Below are 10,469 nucleotides of genomic sequence, written 5' to 3' on the forward strand. Positions count from 1 at the left end.
ATGTATGTGTATCAGTTTTTTATCTACATGTACGTATGTGCAGCACATGCATGCAGTGCCTTCAGAGGCCAAAAGAGGGTGTCAAATCCCCTGAACTGTAGTTTAAAAGCAATTGTTAGCTGCCATATGGATATTGAGAACAGAATTCTGGTCCTCTGCAAGAGCAGCCAGTGCTCTTAACTGCTGAGCCATCTCTCCAACCCCTGATTATATTTTTTATGGTAATTAGAATATTCTGGATTTCTTCTTTTTAAATTTTGAAAAATATTTTCAAGGCATTCATTGATTCATTCCACAGATATATAAATGTATTAGCATACAGTGGCTTAAGGAAATTTATTTTTTAATTGCTGCTTATATTTTCTTTCCTGATATTTGTGTCAGTTTTAGTAGCTTTTCCTTGACCACTTGTCAGAAGTTATCTACTATCACTGTTATTTTGTTTGCTTGAGATAGAGTCTCACATTATAACAAAAGCAGGCAGGGATCCTTGAATTCTCAGCGATCCTCCTGGCTTCGTCTTCCGAGTGCTGGGATTAAAAGTATGAGTTACAATGCCTGACATTCTTTTTTGTAAAAGAACCAACTTTTTAGCTTTGTTAATTCTATCTACTTTTCTTTTTAAAACTTATTACATTTAATTATTTGTGTGTGTGTGTGTGTGTGTGTGTGTGTGTGTGTGTGTGTAGCATAGAGCACACATGTGGAGGTCAGAGGATCTCCACAGGAGTTGTTCTCTCCTACCACAGGGGTCTTGGAGCTCAAACAGGTCATCAGGCTTGGCAGCAAGCCCTTTACTCCCTGAACATCTCACCAGCCCTGCCCTTCTCTTGTCATATCCTGCTTTTTGAGGGTTCCTTTTCTTTTTCTTATTTTAGTATTAGGTGTTTAACTCATTCATGTTTAATGTTTTTTTCCTAAATATGTAAGCACCTAAATTTATCCCCTTTGCTGTATGTATTCCACAATTGTACATGCTGTGTGCACACAAACGTATATACAGACATGGTTATTCTTTATGATGTTTTTGCATTGGTTCCTTTGACCTCCGAATTACTTAAAAATGTGATTTTTAGGGCTTGAAAGATGGTAATTAAGAGCTCTTGCTGCTCTTGCAGAGGACACAAGTTCAGTTCCCAACACCTACGGTTGGGTGGCTCACAAATGCCTGTAGTTCCACCTCCAGGAGATCTGCCTTTTCTAGCCTCTAAGGGCACCTGTACTCACCCACCCACCCACACACATATACAGAATTTAAAATAATAAACCTTTAAAGTTAAAATAATACGTTTTCAAGTGGGCAAAACTTAAAAGGCTTTATAAATGTATTTCTTTTTTAAAAAGTTCTGGTCTGGTGTGATGGCACGTGCCTGAAATCCCAGAATTTGGGCAGTGGAAGCAGGAGGATCAGTAATTAGGTAGTGAGTTCAAGGCCACCCTGGACTACACCTCTACAAAACAACCTTGTTATTAGTTCTGTTAGTACACACCTTTAATCCCAACACTTAGCAGACTGAAGCAGGAGGATCACAAGTTTGCTATCCTGAGAAAGGGTCTCATGTATCCCATAAAGACCTAAAATTCACTATGTAACTGAGGATGGCCTTGAACCTCTCATCCTTTTGCTTCTGCTTTCCAAGTGCTTGGATTACATATGTGGGATTTTGAGGGTTTTTTTTTTTTTTTTATAGTTTTGGGTTAGATAGTATTAGGGACTGAACTCAGGGCCTTATGTATGCTAGGCAGGTGCTTTACTACTGATCTATATCCCTAGCATCACAAGTTTAATGCCAGCCTGAACTGAAAAGGCAAGATTTTTTTTGGTATTTTTTTTTATGTGTATGAGTGTACTGCCTACATGTGTGTAAGTGTACCCATGTCGTGGAGTGCCCTCGGAGGTCAAAAGAGGGTGTCAGATCCCCTGGAACTGGAACTACAGACAGCTGTTAGTTGCCATGTACATGCTGGGAATCGAATCTGGGTCCTCTGCAAGAGCAGCTAGTGCTCCCAACCACTGAGTCATCTCTCCAGCTCCATAGCAAGATCTTTGTTAGAAAATGTTTTATTAGATTTTTTCTTTGAGAATTTCATACATCTATACAATGAAATATATCCACCTCTATTTCCCCTCCAACTCTCCCTGTATTCCCTCCAATGCACCCCACTCCCAAATTCATCTTTTCTTTTTTGCAAGCTTTTATCTCAAAAAAGAAAAAAGACACAGCCTTAATATTGCCATTATTAAGACAGTTTTATGTTTGTGTACCCTATCATGGTGCAAAAGGACACTAAACCCAATGTGACATCCCTACCAAAATCTAGTCAAGATTAAATAGCAGAAAAAACTAAGTCAAGGAATATTGTACAAGGTTCCAAGCCTAGCCAGGCATGATGTTGCACACCTGTAATCCTGGCACTGGGGAGACTGAGGCAGGAGGCATCCAAGTTCAGGCTGTCTCAAAACAAAATCAGCCTGCACTTGTCAGAAGTTTCAAGTTTAAATGATACTACAGGGATGTGAAACTACAACACACAGTCCAGGTTTGGATCCTTATCTGCCTACATTTTTTTTAATTGAATTATTACAAATTTGAGACAGGGTCACACTACATAGCCCCAGCTGGCCTGGAACTCTCTCTCTGTAGACCATCCCAGGTTGACTTCCAATTTAGAGCTATATACCTGCCTCTCCTTTGCTTCCTGAGTGCTGGGAGTGACACCACACCTGTTTTACCTACATTTTCTTTTAATTTGACATTATTGAGACCACTGATAAAATTTTAATTAACAATGTGTCGCTGTATCAAGACTGATTTCCAGATTTTGATAGCTGTACCTTAATAACTTGATAGAACGTTCCTTTTTTTTATAAAAAAAAAAAAAAAAAAAAAAAAAAAGGTGTGCCAAGGTATTATTTTATGGATAAGGTACATTGTAGGTGCAATTGAATCTCAAAAGAAAAAAAATCCACTAAGATATGTGCAAAGGAAATGAAAGAGCAACAATCCAGCATGAACATTTGGAGAATCTAGGTGAAGGTGTTTGTGAATTATTTATACTGTTTGCAAATTTAAATCTGAAATTATTTGTTACAGTGAACACAATCACAGGACTGCCACATAGGGATGGTCAAATTAAGAGCCCATTTATTTAGCATAAAAACAGTTGGAGCTGGCTCACATTCAGAAGAACTCTCCACCCCAAGGAGAAGCAGAACAGGCTTTATAAATCCTAAATAATGTATCATTATATCATGCCAGGAGCAAAGCCAATAGCCATGGTTACCAGGTCCCTTAACAAAAAGCACCTAATGCAAATCTGACACAGTCCAGGCAGATTAGATTATTTAAAACCTTGGCCACAGTCTTGCCAGCTGAAAAAAATGGAAAAAAGCACCTATCTCATGTCTTGTAAACATAGGTCAGTGCATTTGAAGCACTGAGAACCCAAGCTGGCACAAAGCATGTGTTGTTATTGTAGTTTGATGAACAATGCCCCCCCCAAAAAAACTCTTAACTCTGAACAATATGAGTGTTATGTTACACATAAAGTTAAGTAAAAATAATTTTTAATTTGAAAAAAGGTCTGTTTTCTAGTAAGTGCTTAAATCAAGTTTATTCATTCTGTTCATACTTTTTATCTTTTAATAACTTTCATTTGCCCAATCTACAAATTGGAAAAAGTATGATTTTACGTTTTTTAATTGTATTATGTATGTGTGTTAGTGTAAGTGTGTGTGCATGCGTGCACACGCACACACCACGGCACTTGGAAGGAGGTCAGAGGACAAATCTTGGGAGTTGGCTCTCTCCTCTCTCCTGCTACCTTACAGCACCCAGGTATGCAACTCAGTTTGTCAGTCCTGTGCACTAGCACCTCTACTCACTGAGTCATCTCTCAGGCCCAGAAAAAGTGCACTGAATTCTCTCCCTGTAATGACAGGTTTTCCATTTCTCCTGTTCTATGGATTTTTACTTTATACATTTTACCAAGTAAGTGAAGTTCAGAACTCACCCTCTTGGTGAGCTGAACTCTGTCTTAACACCTTCCTCGTTGCCAGTGCCTTTAGCCTTCACACCAGGTTTCTGTGATACCAACAGCTGCCTTTCTGGGCTGCAGGGATATTTGGTAATATACTTTTCAGTCCTTTTTTTTTTCTTCCTGGTTTATTTTATCTTGTCTTTTGTAAGCCAGATGAACCTTTGGCAATTTTATTGAACAACTGCTTCCTTTAACAGGCAGCATCTTTCCTTTTAATTCATTACTCCTACAACATAATTCACTTCTGTCATTAGTTTATGCTTTTTTTAACATTTATTTATTTATTTTGTGCGTGTGTGTGTGTATACATACAAAGTGTGTGACTGCCAGAGCACACAAGTAGAGATCAGAAAATAACTTGTGGAAATTGGTTGCCATGAGACCTCCAGGGATGGAACTCAGATCCTCAGGCCTGGTGGCAAGCGCCTTTACCCACTGAACCCATCTTGCCCGCCCCTATTGGTTCCTTTTCTGCTGCTTTTCTCTGACTTCTTAACACACTGTTCTTAGTTTTAAGTTTCCTTTTTCTCTGTGCTAGTTTGGAAATTTCACATGGTATCTTTCTGGTGTTTACTCTTGAACTTTGCCCTCTTTAAGCAAAAAGGCTTTAGAACCTTGGAATTCCAATGAACCCTTTTCTGATTTACATGGGATTGTGAACCAACATTCTAATGGGGACTTTAAAAATTATTTTTAAAAAATATTATTGGGGGGGCGGAGAGATGGCTCAGCAGTTAAGAGCACTGGCTGCTCTTGCACAGGACCAAGGTTTGATTCCCAGCACCACATGGTGACTAACAACTGCCCATAACTCCAGTTTCAGGGGATCTGATGCCCTCTTCTGAACTCTGAGGGCACTGCATGGCTCAGGTGCACCTACCTGCATGCCTGCAATTCACTCATACACATAAAATAAAAATAATAAATAAAAGTGTATTGTCTGAAGTTACGGACAGTGGTTAGCCCCCAATCGGTTTTTAAAATCCTGTATTATGGCATATTTTCATGATTTTTAAAATATTTTATTTATTATTTTTATTTTATGTGTATGAGTGTATTGCCTGTGTGTAGGTAAGAGCACCTATCTCGTGCAATGCCCACGGAGGACAGAAGAGATTGTTGGATCCCCTGGAACTGGAGTTATGGACAGTTGTTATCTGCCATGTGGGTGCTGGGATTCGAACCCTGGTCTTCTGCAAGAACAGTGTTCTTAACCGCTGAGCCATCTCTCCAGCCCCTTTCATGATTCTCTTTAAAAAATAGTTTATTTTTATTTTTTATATGTATGAGTGTATTGTCTACATGTATGTGAGTACATCCGTATCATGCAATGCCTACAGAGGTTGGAAAAAGGCATTGGATTCCCCTAGAACTAGAGTTACAGATTGTTGTTAGCCACCATGTGAGTGCTGGGAATTGAACCCAGATCCTCTGCAAGAGCAACCAGTGCTTTTAACTGCTGAACCATCTCTCCAGCCCCTCATGATTCTTTTTAAAATTTATTTTATTTTGTTTTATGTATGATTATTTGCCTGCATATATGTAAGTGCATCTGTGCATGCAATGCCTGTGAAGGTCAGAAGAGGGCATCAGAGCCTCTGGAACTAGAGTTACATGGTTGTTAGCTGCCAAGTGGTTGGTAGGAGCTGAACCCAGGTTCTCTGTAAGAGCAGCCAGTGCTCTTAACAGCTGAGCCACCTCTCCAGCCCTTTCGTGATTCTTTTATGTGCACATTTTTATGTATAATAAATGACCAGCAGGGGAGAGGCACAATAAAACACTTGCCTCACAAGCCAAGGACCTGAATTCCACTCCCAGGAACCACATAAAACTGTCAGGCTTGGTGGCATGCACTTGTGATCCTAGCTAGGGAGCCAGAGATGGGAGGATCCCTGAGCTCTCTGATCAGCCCACCTAGTCTACTAGGGTAGCAGAGGCCAGTGAGAAACCCTGTCTCAAAGAAGACAATTGTCCATCCTGAGGTTGACACCTGAGGCTGTTTGGCCTCTACTCACACATGCAAATATGTATATACTCCCCTCCTCCCCTCTCCCGTGAATAAAAAAATGGCCACTTGCTTTTGTGCTGTACCTCTCAGACCTTTCTATTCATGTCATACTTTAATTGGCCTCATTATTTCATGTATTTTTTTTTTTCCTTAAATGGTAGTGTGGTTTGGATTTGATGACATCTTAAAGAATGAAGTATTCTTGGCTTCAGTTTGAGTATCTAGAAGTCAGCATCAAGGAGGGCAGGAGACTGAGCTTGGGCCCCTTTGACTCACTGATCCCGAGCTTCATGTGAGTGTATCAACACTTGAAACTTTGTACTAAGCCTACTTGATTCACTGTGTCTCTGGACTTGTGTCTTGGTCGTTTCTTAAAAGGTGATCAGACACTGTCATCTTGTCTCCATCTGAGTCTGGGTACTGGTGCAGGCTGCTTCACCTGCATCTGCAGCAGTCTGTCCTACCTCCCAGCCTTGTCTTCCTGAGCTGCACACAATGTGATTTCTTCACATAAGCATTCTGATTCTCAAATTCCTTGTGTCTCATCTGCTACGAAATCTAAGCATTAAGATTCTAAGTTCAGTTATAGTCATTGTTTTTCTAAAATTGTATTTGATTCTCTTTGATGTCTGCTTTCCTTATTAGATCAATCCTAACACTTGTATTGCTTGCTCACTTTAAAATTCAGTGTTGGTGGGCTGGCAGTCTGTAACACAGTGGTAAAGCAGTTGCCTAGCATTGATAAGGCCCTGGCTCCATCCCCAGCACCACAAAAAATAATGATTAATAAATACAATTCAGTGTTTGCAGCTCACATAACTTAATACAGTGGCATTTTGTAGTCCATATCTAGGGATTCCAGCATCTTTAATTTTTGCTGTTGACTTTGGCTTTTGACTTTTTGAGGCAGAGTCTTTCTGTGTGGGCCAGGTTAGCCTCAAACTCCAAGCACTCTTGCCTCACCCTCCCCAGTACAGAGATTACAGACATATGTTACCATGCCCAGCCCAATATCCTTAATTCTTCAAAGTCTAAATGTATCATTTGTTTCTCTAGTGGTTTTCTTTGTTGCTTGTTTTTTTGTTTTGTTTTGTTTTGTTTTTGAGTAATCTTTTTAAAATTTATGTATTTGGGAATAGAGAGATGACTCAGCAGTTAAGAGCACTGGATGCTTTTGCAGAGGACATGGGTTCCATTCCCAGCATCCACATGGCAGCTCACAACCATCCTTAACTCCAGTTCCAGGGAACCTGATGCCCTCTTCTGGTCCCTGAATGCATTGCATGCATGGGTGCATTTACACATGTGCAGGCAAAACACATATATACATATACTACAAATAAATTTTTAATTTTTAAAAATAAAAATTTATTAGTGTGTGTGATGGTGGGGGGTGTGCATGCCTTAGCATATATGTCACGATCAGAGGACAACTTCGTGGAGTTGGTTCTCTACTTCCAAGTATGTGGATACTGGGGGATTGAATACTGGTGGTCATCAACCTTGCACAGCAAGTGCCTTACGTGTGGAATCATCTCACTGGCTCTGTTTCTTTTTTTTTTTTTTTTTTTTTTTTTTTTGACAGTCTCCTTGTAGTCCTAGCTGGCCTAGCATTCACTATGTTGTTGGGGACCCCTGCTGTCTAAGGTAGCAGTCTCTACATGTCCTGATAGCCGCAAGCCGGCTCGGCGTTCATATGCAGAGGCTCCCTTTCTCAGCTGGGCGCCTTCCTACTCTCTTCCTGACTCACCTTTTGAAGTGCCCGTCACAGATACATATCCTCCGGCATGAAACTGCCAGGTTTTCCTGTGTGATAATCAGGCAATGTCTGACAGCCTGGCAGAAGCCCACCACTACATGTAAATGGGGCATCCTACAAAGCATCTATCAACTAAGGCTTTTGCTACTGTCTCCACACTATAAATATCCTGGTTTCCCCAATGAATCAGAGCTGAATCACTAAGATCTGGAGCTGAGCTGAGTCACTGAATAAAGGAGCTGTACCTGACTGAGCTGAGTTCTGTGTCTTACTGCCTACGATTCAGTCTCTCCGGAGGGGGCTGTCCCTTCGTAAACAACGACTCATGGAGATCCTGCTTTCGCTGTTCTTGCACCTCCCCTCGTAATCCGGCGGCCGGCGGATCGCATACCTCGAGGGAGTGCCCGGTAGCTTGGAACGGAACTCGCCTGGAAGCGCAGCGACCGCTGAGTCGCCAGCATCCAGTAGCCGCGGAGAGCCAGGGACCCGAGCAGCAACGCGGTGCGCGGGACCGCCCATACTATGTACACTAGGCCAGTCTTGATTTCACAGAGATCTGCCTGCCTCTGCCTTTGCCTCCTGAATGCTGGGGCCACTATGCCCTAAGAGACCAGAAAAGTGATCATATCCCCTGGAGCTGGAGTTGTATGCACTTGGAAGCCACCTGATATGGGTGCTGGGAACCCAAATGCCCTGGAACAGCAGCAAGCACCTTTACCCAGAGACTCTTGCTAGCCCTGTTGCTTGGTATTTCTGTTTTGAAGTCCTGTTGGGTTTACTGTGATCTGGATGAGCACCCTCAGGCCTCTGCTAGGTGTTCTCTTTCAGATACAAACTTCCTTTTTCTTCTTTCCTGAGCCTGGGTCCTCTGACAGCCTGGTGCAACCCCACCCCATTTGCGGGATCGGTCATAGTCTTCATTCTTATGCTTATTTTTTCCTTTTGGTTTGGTGATTTTTTTTCTGCCCCTTAGAAATCTCGCTATTTTTTGTTTTGATTTGGGTTTTGGTGTGTGTGTGTGTGTGTGTGTGTGTGTGTGTGTGTGTGTATGTATCCAGACATTACTACAGAAACCAGGATAAGGAAAAGGAACGCGCGTGTGTGACTAGCCTTGTTTTAAAATACTTAGAGTAGTAATATTCGTTTTGCAGGATTTGGGCTTAGACTAAAATTACTTGCTTTGCATTTTATTAGGTGGGGATTTGGTATGATTCAAGGAAATAGATATGATTAAAAACAACACAGGAGAAACTTGAAGCTTCTACAGAGAACAGAAACTAGAAGCACATCCAGTGAGCATTCATGAACGCCAGTGCTGTGTGTGTTTTAATCTTACCCAAAGCTGGTGTGCCCAGCCAGCCACTCTTGCCAGAAGCCTCCATTGAGTTTTTCTCCCCTTCTTCTCCCCTGACCCTCTCATCCTTACTACCTGATTCCCTTTTTTCTTATAGTTTAGATGTTTTGCTAGCCAAAAAAAAAAAAAGAAAATTAAAACGGAAATAATCAACTTTAAAAGAGGGAGAGTTTGTTTTAGTTCACAATTTAAAAAATATATATTTTATTACTTTTATTTTATGTGTATGAGTGTATTGCCTGCATGGACGTGAGTGCACCCGTGTTGTGCAATGCCGCGGAGGTCAGAAGAGGGCTTCAGATTCCCCTGGAACTGGATGGTTCGTAGCCGCCATGTGGGTGCTGGGAATCGAGCTGGGGTCCTCTGCAAGAGCAGTCAGTGCTCTTAACCACTAAGCCATCTCTCCAGCCCTTAGTTCAAAAATTAGTTCACAATTTTAGTTTTTTTGAACTTCTCATCTTTTTATCTCTACCTCTGAAGTGTTGGGGTTATAGGAGTGCATCCTCTTCATGTGATGTTGGGATTACAGGAGTGCATCACCACACTCTGTTTATGTGATGTTGGAGATGGAACCCAGGTTTTTGTGGATGCAAGGCTAACACTCAACCGCCTGAGCTGCATCCCTAGCCCTACAATTTGTTTATTTGCTGTCCTTTATTTTTTCTTTTGGAGACAAGTCTCATGTAGTCCAGGCTGCCCTTAAGCTTGCTGTGTAGGTCTAGATGACCTTGAATTTCTGATTGACTTTGAACTTCTGACATTCTTACTTCCACCTGCCATGCACCACCATATCAGATTTTTTTCATATGGAGCTGGTAATCAAATCCAGGACTTCATGGTTGCTAGCCAAGCACTCTATTAACTGAGACACATCTCCAGTCCCTGGTTCCTAATTTAGCAGTTTCCATCTCTAATAGGTTGGCCCAATTGCTTTCAGGCCTGAGCATATCATGGTACATGGCCATGCCTGAGGAAGTGACTCACTTCATGGACATCAGGGAGCAAAAAGAGAAAGAAGAGGGATTGGGGCCCCACTACCCACTCCAAGGGCTCATCCCATGTGACTGAAAACTTCCAACTAGGCCCACCTCTTAAAGGCTCCCCCAGCTCCCAAGAATGCCAGAGCCTGGAGACTACGCTTTAATATAGGGGGTGAATACATACCCAACCCAGAGCAATATTGCCTATTTTCCCACATATTAATATACTATGTCTTAGAGCTGTTTTAGGTTTACAAGAAAATGAGCAAAAAGCAGAGTTGCCTTAAAGCCCCTTGCTCCTACCTCCTCATGAGCATCTTTTAGGAT

The sequence above is a fragment of the Nannospalax galili genome, unplaced genomic scaffold (assembly GCF_000622305.1).
Source record: "Nannospalax galili isolate Female #2095 unplaced genomic scaffold, S.galili_v1.0 scaffold784, whole genome shotgun sequence".
NCBI classification, from domain to species: domain Eukaryota; kingdom Metazoa; phylum Chordata; class Mammalia; order Rodentia; family Spalacidae; genus Nannospalax; species Nannospalax galili.